Below are 13,665 nucleotides of genomic sequence, written 5' to 3' on the forward strand. Positions count from 1 at the left end.
AAAACAGTTTGCAAATCTTGAATAAGATTATTTTTACTTAAAAACATATAGTACCTTGCCAGGAAGAAAATGTATACACATTCTAAAATTACAAGTTAGGAAAATTTATCCACATATTTTAGTCATGAAACTTATACCTCTTCATCTACTATAAGTTAAAAAAAAAAAAAAAAAAAAAAGTTGTTACTACCAAGGAGAACTGAGAAGAAAGGATCAAGTGTCTATGCTCTAATATCCATTTCAGATGGAGCTACTTTATCAGTCATTTCCATGGCTTCACTGGAGCACTTGCAAGAGGTCTCCAGTTACCCCAGAAGGGCTGAATGAAAGATGAAGGCAAAAACATAACCCTCCATGAGTTGATGATCACTATGGAGAGCAGAAAAGTGGCAGGCAGGTAGATGAACATTTGCCAGAGCCAGAGAAACACAGGGCTGCTATTGGAGACCACGTACTCTTCCTCTCCCCTTAATCAGTAGAGCTCAACTACTGCTTTCTTAGTGCTTATGTAAGGTCGAATTGATTCGTTCTGCTATTTGGTCCGTGAATTCTATATATAGTATCTTTTAAAAGATTTTAAAAATATGCAAATAATTAATGAAGGGAAGAAATCCAGAAGAAATCTCTATAGTCCAATTTTTGTAACAGATACACAGAACAACTCTAGACCTGGAAGTATATTGGAGGGGAGAGAAAAGCTGTGGCAAAAAGCAGCATCCAGAAATAAACTGAGAAGTCCAAGAGACTGAAAATTTTACCCAATACTTATTGTATCACCAATAAAGACACAAACTGCCTTGGAACAGCTCTCCAATGACTAGATCAGAAAAACAGAGTCACCAGCAAAATACACTCATACCTAGACACATCTTTTGTAATCAATATTATCTCATTCATACAAATTATGCACAATTCAGAGTCTAAATTATTATTATAATAAAGATTTCTTAAAGTTGCTACGCAAGGAGTTAAATCAGTTTCTAATGTTCCTCATAACTACAGAATTCTATTCCTCATTGCCTAGAGGGGCCACTGATGACGAATTTTCAAGGCCTCATAGTTTATTTTCCTTCCCTCCAAAAACCTGTCACAAAACCCCCTGGGAGAAGGCAATGTCTGCCTTCATTTGCTATTTAATTTGCACAAAACAATCATGTTCTAGCATGCCAGAGCCTGGCACTTGACATGACTCACTTCACTTTAATAGGAAAAAATGTTGATAAGCAAAAGGCAAGCTGACGTCAGGCACAGCTTTTAAGAGCACAAAAATCTAGTCTCTGCTGGGACCAGTCCTCATTCCCTCCACACCACCTTTACCTATCTATCACTTCATCTTAACACAATGCAATAACTGGTATTCAAATGGCTCACTGATAAAGGCAACTTAGCCTATTCTTCTGCTTACAAACTCAGGAAAGCATGGAACGTAGTTGAGAAAGTTTTCCATCAGAAAAGTTAAAATTTAAAAGTTCTGGTATATAAAATGCTTAACAGTTAATCACATGGAAAACTGATTTTAGATAACCAAGGGTTTGGGGTACATCAAAGCAAAAAGAATCTGCAAAAATACAATCCTGCCACCTTGTGGCACCTATTCAAAAGGACTTCACTACTTCATATTTTAAAACAAAGTATGTTTAAATATGTTTTAAAACAAAATTTAAAACTTTGATTTTTAAAAAATGTGCTTTTTTCAAAAAATATCAAAATAATACAGCATTTTAAAATCTTAAATATTGATGTTACTGTTCCCTGAAATTTATAGAAATGTATCAAATTGTCTATGTTTTTTTGTTGTTTTTTTTGTTTTGTTTTAAGATTTTATTTATTTATTTGACAGAGAGAGACACGGCGAGAGAGGGAACACAAGCAGGGGGAGTGGGAGAGGGAGAAGCAGGCTTCCCGCCGAGCAGGGAGCCCGATGTGGGGCTCAATGTGGGGCTTGATCCCAGGACCCTGGGACCATGACCTGAGCCGAAGACAGACGCTTAACGACTGAGCCACCCAGGCGCCCCACAAATTGTCTATGTTTAACTTAAAGAAATTGTTTCTAAGGTCAAAACTAAATTCTCTCTTAAAACAAAGTGTAGAAATGCAATTGTGAGCCCTTGGAACACTCAGTAAATTTTTTGTATCAATTATGGATCACTTTTCTTTCTGTAGTTAAATAACCATCATGTTATATAAATGGAACTGCAAAATTTTTACTGCCCACGACATAGCATTGCTTGATCAACTTTAAACTATGAGTAGGAATACATGTAAATTTCTCTTGAACCTTTACTACATATATTTTATAATTCTTAAACTGTTCAGACTCAACAAATGTAAATAATGAAGTTTCTTAACATGTTGACATAAATAAGGTTAGTTTTAAAATAGTAAATAAAAATGTAGGATCACTGGCATTTTCAGAGCACCATCTATAACAATTCCTTTTAGAAAACTAAGTCTCTTTTGACGTATAAAGAATTGAAAGTTTATTCTGTGAAAATTTGAACACAAATTACAAAAAACCTATGGTAACAGTAATATGAGATTGAATCATATGAAATTCTATTTATGTAGGTCAAAAACTGTTGACTCTTGAGAGCTTCCTATAAATCTGTGCTTTGTACTTTACATGATCTATCGTATTAAAAATCCTCCTGTTAACCTTGTGAAGGAGGTACTCCTATTATTCCCAACTTATCAATAAGGTCATTGAGGCTTAGAGGACAAATAACCTGTACTAAGTAGCAGAACCTGCCTGCCTGAGTTTCTAACTACCATACCCAAAAGAACAGAGATTTATATAGATAAAAAGAGAATAGCTGCTAAAATGTTTCTGAAAAGATAATCAGATCTTCTGGCTAAATTATTTTTCTGTTAATCATGACTTTAAGCAGCATTTATATTGTTAAAACTTTCAGGAAAGAGGAAAGGGCAACTACTGCCATTTTTGTGATCTAACGTATCATTTGAATTTACTTCTTTGACAAGTGCTGGTTATCTCTTATCTCACAACCTTCTCTTTTCTCATATAAAGCAGCATTTTTACCGTGCATGCTGGTATTAATCCCTCAGAGACTCATAACCATTAGCATATCTGATTTCTCTCACTTCTCATCCATTCATCCATTTAAAAAATACCACTTTTTGTCCTTAGCTGGCAAAAACATAAAAATTCATAATCTTTACCCTCAAAATTTTATATTTTAGTAGGAGAGACACAAAGAGACAATCTAACTGCTAAGTATTTCAAGACAAGTATGTAGAGAGTATAACAGAATCTGGGAATAAAGGCAGCTAACTTTGTTTCGAGGTACCTATTTTTGTCCATTCTTTCCATCTTCAAAATCATTCCCCAGAGAAGCTCCACATTTAGTTGTGCAGCGTTGCTAATAATTGTTTACAGTATAAAGTCTTGTACTACACAGAGTTGAGACTAGCATTAATAAAAGAAGGCACAGAACAAAAAGTTTATCAAGGATGATGAAACTATCAACTATTAAGCAAATAAATATTTCCACCATCTTTTATCTTTTCTGTCCACAAGTCCAAATAATACACTAAGTGGTTACAGGAGAAACAAGGATATCGGTATTACCTATAACTTCCATAAGTAAACTCAGAAAAAGAGAAAATTAAAGAAAACTCAAGAAACAAAGATTATAAGTTCATTTGCTTTAAATTCAATTGTTGTAACAAATCACCACCTTTTAAAGCCCTATCACAGCCCTTCCTTTACTCCATTTCCCCTTTTAGCTTTCTTGATAAAATGAACAGCTTTTCTTAATTTTCTCCCTACATGTCCTTAAAATTGGACATAAACTTCTCTAGATAACCTTCCTCACTCGGACCAGGTCTATGATCAGATTTTAAATTGCCAATAAAATGTGTTATCAGTTCTATTAAAGAGATTTCTAGTTAAATCTTTAATGAGTATATATTGTTTTATGATGAAAATTATTTCTGCTAATTCATCTGACAAATATTTACTGAGCATACTTTAAATGTGCTAAATATATATCAAAAAAATAAACTCAGGAGCTGAAAAACTGGGACCTATTGTCACTAGTTATATGCTTCCTTAAGTAACTATCTCTCGAGCTCAAGCTTGCCTTACCTCCCTCACAAGTTATTCCAAGGATCCAAATGAGACAATACACGTAAAGGCACTTATAGAGTATTAAGTTACTTCTAAAGCCAAACTTCAGGGAGGCAAGTCATCACAAAATAGGTAGGCAAATAAGATTGCTTAAAGCTAAAATTGAGGTGAAATGTATCCTACATATCCCAAATATATTTTTTTAATATTTTAATTTATTTGACAGAGAGAGACACAGCGAGAGAGGGAACACAAGCAGGGGGAGTGGGAGAGGGAGAAACAGGCTTCCCGCTGAGCAGGGAGCCAGATATGGGGTTCGAGACCCCAGGACCCTGGGATCATGACCCGAGCTGAAGGCAGACATTTAACCAACTGAGCCACCCAGGCGCCCCTATCCAAAATATTTTCAATTAACCATTCATTTCAGTGGGATATATATTTGTGAATCATAAGTTCTATTTGGTTTAACTAAAGTGTATCTTTTTAAAATCATCACAAGCCAGCTCTAAAAAAAATTACATCTTAAATAATAACCCCTCATTGTCTACTTGTCAACAACTAAAATCTAAATTATTTCGTTCTTTTTAAAAAACAATCTTTCCATCTGCATATATATTGTTTTAAAAATACATATTATTTGACCATTAGTAATCAGATATTAAATGATTTCTTAGTCCACTTAGTGCTCCATGTGACGACCTTATTAGAAAGTTTGCATTTTAGGAACCTATTAATCAAAATAAATTAGAATTAATAAGTTAATTAATTTTTCACAAAAATAACTGGAAAAACTTGCCATCCTATGCAAGGGTTAATTTAGGCAAAAAGCTTATTTCTCCTTTAAGATTCAAGAATTTTCATTTATGAGAAGCAGAAAATTTCCCATTTGCAATTTCAGCTCTAATGAATATCTTTTCTTCAAACTGTTAATATTTGTGAATCTACAGATTTAATTATAAAAGACTTAAAAGTTTATTTGTCCATTATCCTTTTGATTCACCTCCCTTTAAATAAGACGAACTTTAATCTACGTCTTTTCATAGTAAGCTAACTGCAAAATTCCTGCAAGTATTTTCTCTAATTTTAAGCCCGTTAACAGCTCATTTTGAAATTTAAATGGTTTTTAAAATGTAATTTTAAGTTAATTCTTAATTTGAAAAATTAATACCAACTCCTCTTAAGTATTTTACACTGACGTAGAACTATAGGAGTGAATGGTACTTTGTCCAAATTCAAATCTGTTTAAGTTATAGAAACAGTAGATAAAAACACCACATACACACAGTATGTGGATATATACACGTATAAATATGTGTATACATACATATATATACCTGTATACACACTAAACATTACGCTAGAATTTGCCAGCTCTAAAAAGCATTCACAAAAATTTCGAACATTTCACAAGAACCACGCAACTGCTGCTTCACATATAAATTTTGAAAACATCCTGAAGTACAGCTAACACCATTTTCAAGCATGAATAAATGAAGGTTAACATTTTGGGGCAGAAAAGCTCCATATACAATTCTGAAACATCTACAACGTTAAGTCAACTCGCCATGGCTTCACCTGAGGGATGAAACAGGTTACAGAGCTGCTACACAACTGAATTTTTAAAAATCATCAACTAAAACAGGACTCCATACAACTCATCGCAGTCAACACCCGAAGGCGGGAAAAAAAAAAATTCCTCCCTTCACAAACCCCAACTAATCTTCCAAGCGGTTTTAAAAACAGCTTTTATAATGTCCCAACTAGGAAGGAAACACAAAAGTGACGGAACCGAACCTAATTCCAGCCTCCAGGACGCGGGACTGAGGGGCCAACTGCCTTTCAAGGGAATAAACACTGTTTACGGGGCCGGCGGGGCCATCCCTTCCGTGAGGACGCGAACCTCGGGGAAGTCCTCGCAGCAGGTCTGTCACTAGGCTACAGAAAAGGCTTCTAGGTACGCACAGCACCGTCGCTCTGCCGGCGCCCCTCTTCCACTCGGGCCAACTGACACTCCCGGGACCCGGCGCGGCCGGAAGGAGTCCCGCGGTCCCAGGGCCCCTCCAGGCGGTTTCTACTTAAAGGGGCAGTGACCCTATTTATTTACGGTCGACTCACTGCCTTCTGAAAGAACAAAAATACTACCTATAGAGTGATTCACTAGGTTTCTAGGATTTAAATAAGGGCGTAGGAGATTTTTTTCTTCAGGTTTTCTTAGCATGTAACAAATCGATAGCATATGGCCTCTACTGATCATTTCACCTTGATCCAAAAGTCAGAAGTATCTACAGGGGATTTTTCAACTTTTGAAAGATGTTTGTATGTGGGAGGGGAAAAAGAAACAACAATGAGGATTCGGGAATGGAAGGAAGAAGACCTGAGGAAGAGAAAGGATAAAGGAAGGGATGAAATAGGAAAGGTGGGGAGAGGATGGGAAAGTGAGGGAGGCTGGAAAACATCAAGCAGAAAAGCAAAGCAAAACCGAAGCAAGCAGGTATCAAGGTCACCGAGAGAAGTGGAGAAACTAGACGCCAAACAGCTTTTCTATTCCCAAAAGGCCTCATAGTACTTCCTGCAATTTGTGTCAAAGATATTCTCCTCTGGTCCTACAATTTACTGGAGGAGGAGAGGTGGGAAACACACAGTTCTCCATTTGTTTTTCTCCTAAACAGTCTGCAATGCTACGGCAGAAGGTAGAAAAAGACTGATAAAATCAACCAAAGTAAAAGGAACTGACATCGGTAAAAGCAAAATGATACAAATTATGAAACAAAAAATGTATGTAAGTAAATGTACAAGTTGGACCTTTTTAAAACTAGATTAAACTTTAGAAAATAAAGGAAAATGTGTGATAGAAAAATATAATACGAGTCAACATCACAGAAAGACATCTTTTCTGAGATTAAAAATGAACAATAACATATACATATCAAAACTTCAGGATGCAAACAAAGTAACACTTAGGGAAAATGTACAGTCTTGAGCAGTCGAATAAAGGCTAAAGAATAGCGGGATAAGGCTTTATCAAGAAAATTGGGGGGCTCCCCAGGGAAGGAAGCCAAAATACAGGAAAAGAGGTAATAAAAATAACAGCAAACACTATTAAAATAGAAAACAAACACGTGTTAGGTCAACAAAGCCAAATATTGGCTCTGTGAAAAAGACTATAAAAATAAACCACTAAACCTCCAGTATGATTAATTATGAAAAAAGAGAAGGCAGAAAGAAGCAATTATCAGGAATGAAAAAGGAATATAAGCGTAATTAAAGATACAGATTAAATGGACAAATTGTTAGAAAAATACAATTTACTAAAACAGACTGATGAAACCTAGGAAATCTGAATAGTCCTATATTTCATTAATACAATTAAATCAATGGTGAAAAGTCTTTTCACAGATAAAACTCCCAGACTCAGCTTCACCAGTGAGCCCTAGGAATAGTTCAGTGGCCCAGCCCAGCTGGCCTCCACAAGGGCTCAGAGAAGGATCAGCAACGCAAACCACCAAAAGTGGCGCTGCCCAGTGAACATGCAGAACCTCAGTGGGTGGCCAGACGAGAAGTAAATTAAAACTAATACCGTGTGGCTGACACCAGATAGCTGCAGGAACCCATGTGAGATACTCTTTTGGGCTACCAAAAAATACTTAAGACGAGGGACTGATGCCATACACTAGCAGGTGGAAGCAACTGCCACACCTGTATTATGCAGTCATTAAAACTAATATTTAGGTGCCTGGGTGGCTCAGTCAGTTAAGCATCTGCCTGCAGCTCAGGTCATGATCTCAGGGTCCTGGGATCGAGCCCCGTGTCGGAATCCTTGCTCAGTGAGGAGTCTACTTCTCCCTCTCCCTCTGCCCTCCTCCCTGCTTGTGCTCTCTCTCTCACTTGTTCTCTCTCTCAAGTAAATAAATGAAATCTTAAAAAAAAAAACAACATACACACTAATGTTCTAATAAAAAATATTTAAGTCATAGGGATATGGAGTTTCTAAAAATTTATTGAAATGTGATTGCTGACAGAATATGTATATTAGGTATTTTTACTCAAAGTCTATTCAACTTTGTACTTTAACAGTTATGTAACTATAGATATAGAACTCATGTAATTTATTTCCAAGAATATAAGAACAGAAAAAATACATTAGAATTATAAAAGAGTAGTTAATTCTAAATCAGTCAAAAAATAGAAATTATTCATAATTTGCTGTACACTTAGAATAATAAAATGGTTCTCCTCCTTTTGTTATCATCTAATAAATCGTGCCAATATACAAAAACAGGAATAATGTACTCTATTTTTTAGAAAGACAGTGGTAAAGAATATTCATAAACTGTATGATCTGACCCTTGGATTATGAAAAATAAATGTCTTACACCTGAAGTTAATCTTTATTTTTAAAATCATAGTTAAGGGCGCCTGGGTGGCTCAGTTGGTTAAGCAACTGCCTTCGGCTCAGGTCATGATCCTGGAGTCCCGGGATCGAGTCCCACATCGGGCTCCCTGCTCGGCAGGGAGTCTGCTTCTCCCTCTGACCCTCCTCCCTCTCATGCTCTCTGTCTCTCATTCTCTCTCTCTCAAATAAATAAATAAAATCTTTTAAAAAAAATAAAATAAAATAAAATAAAATCATAGTTAATTATGAGTCAAATGTTATGATTTTATGATTTATCTATATGTAGTAATTAGAATTTATATTTAAATTAAATAATATATTTAACAGGAAAATACAACCACTGCAAAAAATAAGAATTCATTATTTTTTTTTAAATGCATAGTCTTCTAAAGACCAGTGCTTAGTAGAACTGAATTACCCACGTGATTACAGGTAAGACAGCCCGACTCCCTTATTACACTGGATGTATGGCGACAGGGAACATGTGTGCTTTTTTCACTGCTGTATCCCTAGGACCTAACGCCCTGCCTGGAAGTCAGATGTGTTTAAAAAAGAGAGAAAAGAGTAAACCATGGAGAATACAGCAAGTATTTTATTTTTATTTTAAAATAAAGTCTTATGTAAAAGGTAAAATAATTTTACTAGATTCCTTGTGAAAGCTAGGACAAAACTTAAAATTTGAACTACTGTCCAGGGGCAGAAAGGATTAGGAGATACTTCTTGAGGTTGAGTTTCCATACCAAGCATTCTACTTTTACATGAGTTTTTGTATTTGTTGTTGTTGTTTGTTTTACATAGATTGTATGTTTGCTTAGGGAAGCTTTAGTGTGTTAACAAGTGATGGAGATTAGAAGGGGCTAAAGCCCGTGTCCTCATCCCCTTGCACTAACAGTAGTCAAACTCAGGACTCCGAAGCCATTGAGAAAACTCAGATGGAGGCACCCAACCCTCAGCATATGGGTGAGATGCCTGGAATGTGAAGAAAACCTATAGAGTAAAAGGAAAGTAGGGCAAATGATAGACTCTAGAGAAACACAACATTTAAGAGGACTGGGAAGAAAACAACAAACCCTAACTGAGACCAAAAAGGAGAAGGTCCAGAGAGAGGAGAACTAGGAGCGAATGGTGCGCCTTTCACTGGAGCCAAGGGAAGAGAACGGACGAAGTAACGGGCACTATGCCCAAGACAGAGGTCAAAGGACATCAGCTCTGAAAAGTGTTTCAGACTTGAGACGGTTAGCAGTTTCAGAAGCGCGAGTGGCAGCGTGGTAAGGCCACACCACAGCAGCACAGGTGCATGGGGAGTGAGGAAGGCAGAGGACTTGGGTGGGGCTGGAGGCTTATGCAAGAGTCAAAAATTAAACATAACAAGAGAGGATATATCCTGATGAAGCAAAGTCCCAGAGGACACAGGAGGGAATTAGCTATTTATAATTATGCACAGAAATTTATATTAGTATGTGATAAGAACCACTAGTTTTAGTTAGCATAACTGATGCAGAGGCTTTCCTGGGTTCATTCATATATTTGCTAGCATCTCCCATGCTCATGAACGACATTCAGCATTGATCATTTCCCACCACATACCCCTCATCCTCACTTTGCAGGCTGAATACACTCACAGCCTGGTTCCATTAAGCTGGTAGATGACATGTAATCAATAAATATTTCTAATAATCCACGAGTGGATTCTATCTTCTGTATGTCCTCCTAGAATGACGAGGAATGTCCTACAACCACCATAATAACAATGATAATGACAACAAGAGCAACAACAATAAAGTTGGTAGGGGACTGGTAAGCTAGACCCAGTATAGAAAGTATTCCTCCTCTGAACTCCTAAAAAACATTTTCTGTATAATTTATTTTAAAAATTGCATACAAATATTATTGCGTTATTCAAATTAATTTTAAAAACCCTTCATATATTTATATCCCATCTCAATTATACTTGAGGTCATTACAATTTCTTTGTAGCCTTCTCAAACTCCAACCAATCTTTCAAATACAAAAGGTGCTTAATATTTTACTTTAGTATGGGTAACAAAACTATAGAAATATGTACATGTCTCTAAACTGGTAGTAAGTTGTTACTGAAAGAGAATTAACAGTTATGTTCTGTGAGTCTACTAAACGTCAAGAACGATGGCTTTTTACATACATCCTATCATTTAATCTTAAAAACAACCCAGTTTTCAAATGAAGAAACAGAGCTTTGGGTTAAAAAATTGCTGCACGTTACACAGCTAGTAACCAACAGATCCAGGACCCAAAAAGCCTGTTCTTTTCAATGATGGGCAGAAACAGTAAACACTTTGAACGTTTATATTCTTGAGCTACATATTTTATTCTTAAGTTCTAGGTTTCAAAAAAAGGGATTAGTTACTAAGATAAAAATATATTTATTGAAACATTATCACTTGGATTATATGAGCAGTAATAAAAGTATCATAATGACAATAATGATAGCAACTAACATTTATTAAGTGTTTATTATGTGCCAGAAGCTATGTTAAGTGCTTTAGGAGTATTCTGTTTATGCTTCACATAATCCTAAGAGGTAGGTATTACTATTATGATTCCTGCCTACAGATGAGAAAATAGGCTCAGAGAAGTTAGGGTTAATGGTCTCAGGACCACAAATGGAACAAGTGATAAAGCCAACATTTAAATGCAGGGAGTCTAAATTTGAAGCTTAAGTAGTACATTATATAAACCTATTTTTGCAATATCCTTTCCATTAACAAACTGAACTCCCAAGAAAGCAATCATATTATTTAGAAAAAGACTTTTCTCTAAATTACCAACACACTTAATGCTGCGCCATGCAGATTTGGGCTTTCAATTAATTAAGTAACAAGCAACATATTGAGAAATAGTTTTCCATAGTCTTTCAACTACAAATGGAACATTCAACTTAAATCCCTATTTTAATCCACCCGTCTTTTTATAACAATAGTAAATCAATCAGCAAATTTTAAAACAAAAGTGCCACATGGAAAGCTAGCATAATTAGCTAGCTTTATTTTTAAAATCCCGAACTGTCAATATTGCAGGAAATTTGCCACTGTTGCTTTGACAAGAATTATGAGGCAAAATCTCCAAAAACTGGACAACCTTGAACATACACAGGGTATCATCTGAATATCCCCAAACATGCAGATTCTACAAAGTGGTCAACTAAGTGAGAATATCCCGAGAAATATGCAGGACTTAGAACACAGCACTGGGAAAAATCCAAATGTACACCGAGAAGTGATTCTTCTTAATCAACAGTAGATGGCGCTAACACATCATATCCTATTTAAAAACAGCCGTCCATACTTTTCTAGAACATTTACCTACACAACCCTGGCTATCTTAAATTAAGTAAAATTTTATTTATTTAAGAGTCTGTATAATTTGACCTCTAATTTTTAAAAAAATCTAAACACATAGGCATCTTATACACAAATCTGGGCTATTTTTTTTAAATGTATTACTTAAATACAAAATGAAAAGTCATTGTTAAATGCAAGACATACTGTCAGGACATCTGAAAAATTGAAAAAGGAACATGAATAGGTAAAAGAAACTGAAAAGAAATAATATCTGAATGTTTTGAGGTTTGAGTAGCTGTGAGCTTGAAATTATTTCTACAGTCAACTCTAGGAATGTTCAAATATCCCTCTAAAATTTCTAGTATGTGGGCGCCTGGGTGGCTCAGTTGGTTAAGCCACTGCCTTCGGCTCAGGTCATGATCCTGGAGTCCCAGGATCGAGTCCCGCATCGGGCTCCCTGCTCAGCAGGGAGTCTGCTTCTCCCTCTGACCCTCCCCCTCTCATGTGCTCTCTTCTCTCATTCTCTCTCTCAAATAAATAAATAAAATCTTTAAAAAATAAATAAATAAAGTAAAATTTCTAGTATGTACAATAATGGAATTCCCACTTCTTTCTATAAAATCCTTTAAGAGTATGCAGGATAATGGAGCACTGGGTGTTATGCACAAACATGGAATCATGGAACACTACATCAAAAACTAATGATGTAATGTATGGTGATTAACATAACAATAAAAAAATTTTTTAAAAAGAGTATGCAGAATATATTAATTTCCTATGGACAAGCCAGGGAATACAGTCCTTCCCCCCTTCCCAAAGTAGTCCACATTTTATACATTATAAATAACAGTGATTCCAACCCAGAGGTAAATAATATCTCTGAATGTGGGGCTTAAAAGTATGTGTTAAGTTTTTTTAATTAGTCTGGAAGAGGAAAAATACGAAGTTATTTATTATGACTTGTCATGTTAATCTAGGACAGGAGTTGGGGTACAGGAAGGCTGGGAGTGATAAGGTTTATTAAGAGTACAAGTTCACCCATGATTAACATATTTAATGACTGTGGCATAAGACAGCTATCTCGAATCCTACAAGTAAATCTAATTATAGGTCTTTAAAGCTACACAGAATAAATAGTACAGCAATATTGTTAGTTGGGAGGGGGGCTCTTTCACACATCTAACATTAAGCTACACAGCTGGTTATCCAGTCCACCTGCTGATCTGCATAACGAGGATTGATTACTATCGGACATCTTAACTTAAATGACACTAGAATTGTAGAATATACATGAGCATTTGTGTTTTGACTCCTAGTTCTAACACAAGACGCTGTAACACCTTGAGAAGTCACTTAACTTTCAAATTCAATTTCTTCTTTTATAAAATAGAAGGTGGATTTATAGTAAGAACTAAAAGAAGAAAAATATTTAGGGTATATAGTATGAGTGATACATAAAGATTTAATGAATACTGGACTCCATCCCCTTCTTTTTGCCATATTATAAAAATAGTAAGAAACAGGCAGAAATGACAGTATAAATCCACTTAAGCAGACGTAAATCAATGCAACATTTAGAAAATAAGATTTTAAAAGACAAATGCAGACAGACTGCCCTCTTACCACCAAGTCTAATAAAATATGAGTTTTTGAAAAACAGGTGCTTAATATAAGCAAACAAAACTCAAGGCCATAAACAGTAATAGGCACTATAAATAGTGACTTTATCCACAAACCCAAAGGCAGTTACCACACATAAGTGTATGGAAAGTTCTTCTAATCATATTTCCACTTTTAAATATATAGCAATTCTACCAGCAACCTAATACAAATTTTGTACAATGTTAAGAGGCTTCTTAGTA

The 13,665-nt window shown here is 35.6% G+C and overlaps 1 protein-coding gene across 3 annotated transcripts in view; it reads right to left on the reverse strand.

The window, feature by feature from the left end:
- Positions 1 to 13,665, reverse strand: part of TSC22D1 (TSC22 domain family member 1) — a 134,205-nt gene that overhangs the window by 40,204 nt on the left and 80,336 nt on the right. The window contains exon 1 of one of the 3 annotated variants that reach the window (XM_078070338.1): positions 5,885 to 5,965. The exons of the other annotated variants lie outside the window; for them this stretch is intronic. The gene's annotated coding sequence lies outside the window, so the exon portion shown is untranslated. Of the gene's footprint in view, positions 1 to 5,884; positions 5,966 to 13,665 lie in introns of those variants that run through there. 3 annotated transcript variants of the gene reach the window in all.

The sequence above is a fragment of the Halichoerus grypus genome, chromosome 4 (assembly GCF_964656455.1).
Source record: "Halichoerus grypus chromosome 4, mHalGry1.hap1.1, whole genome shotgun sequence".
In the NCBI taxonomy this organism is placed as follows: Eukaryota; Metazoa; Chordata; class Mammalia; order Carnivora; family Phocidae; genus Halichoerus; species Halichoerus grypus.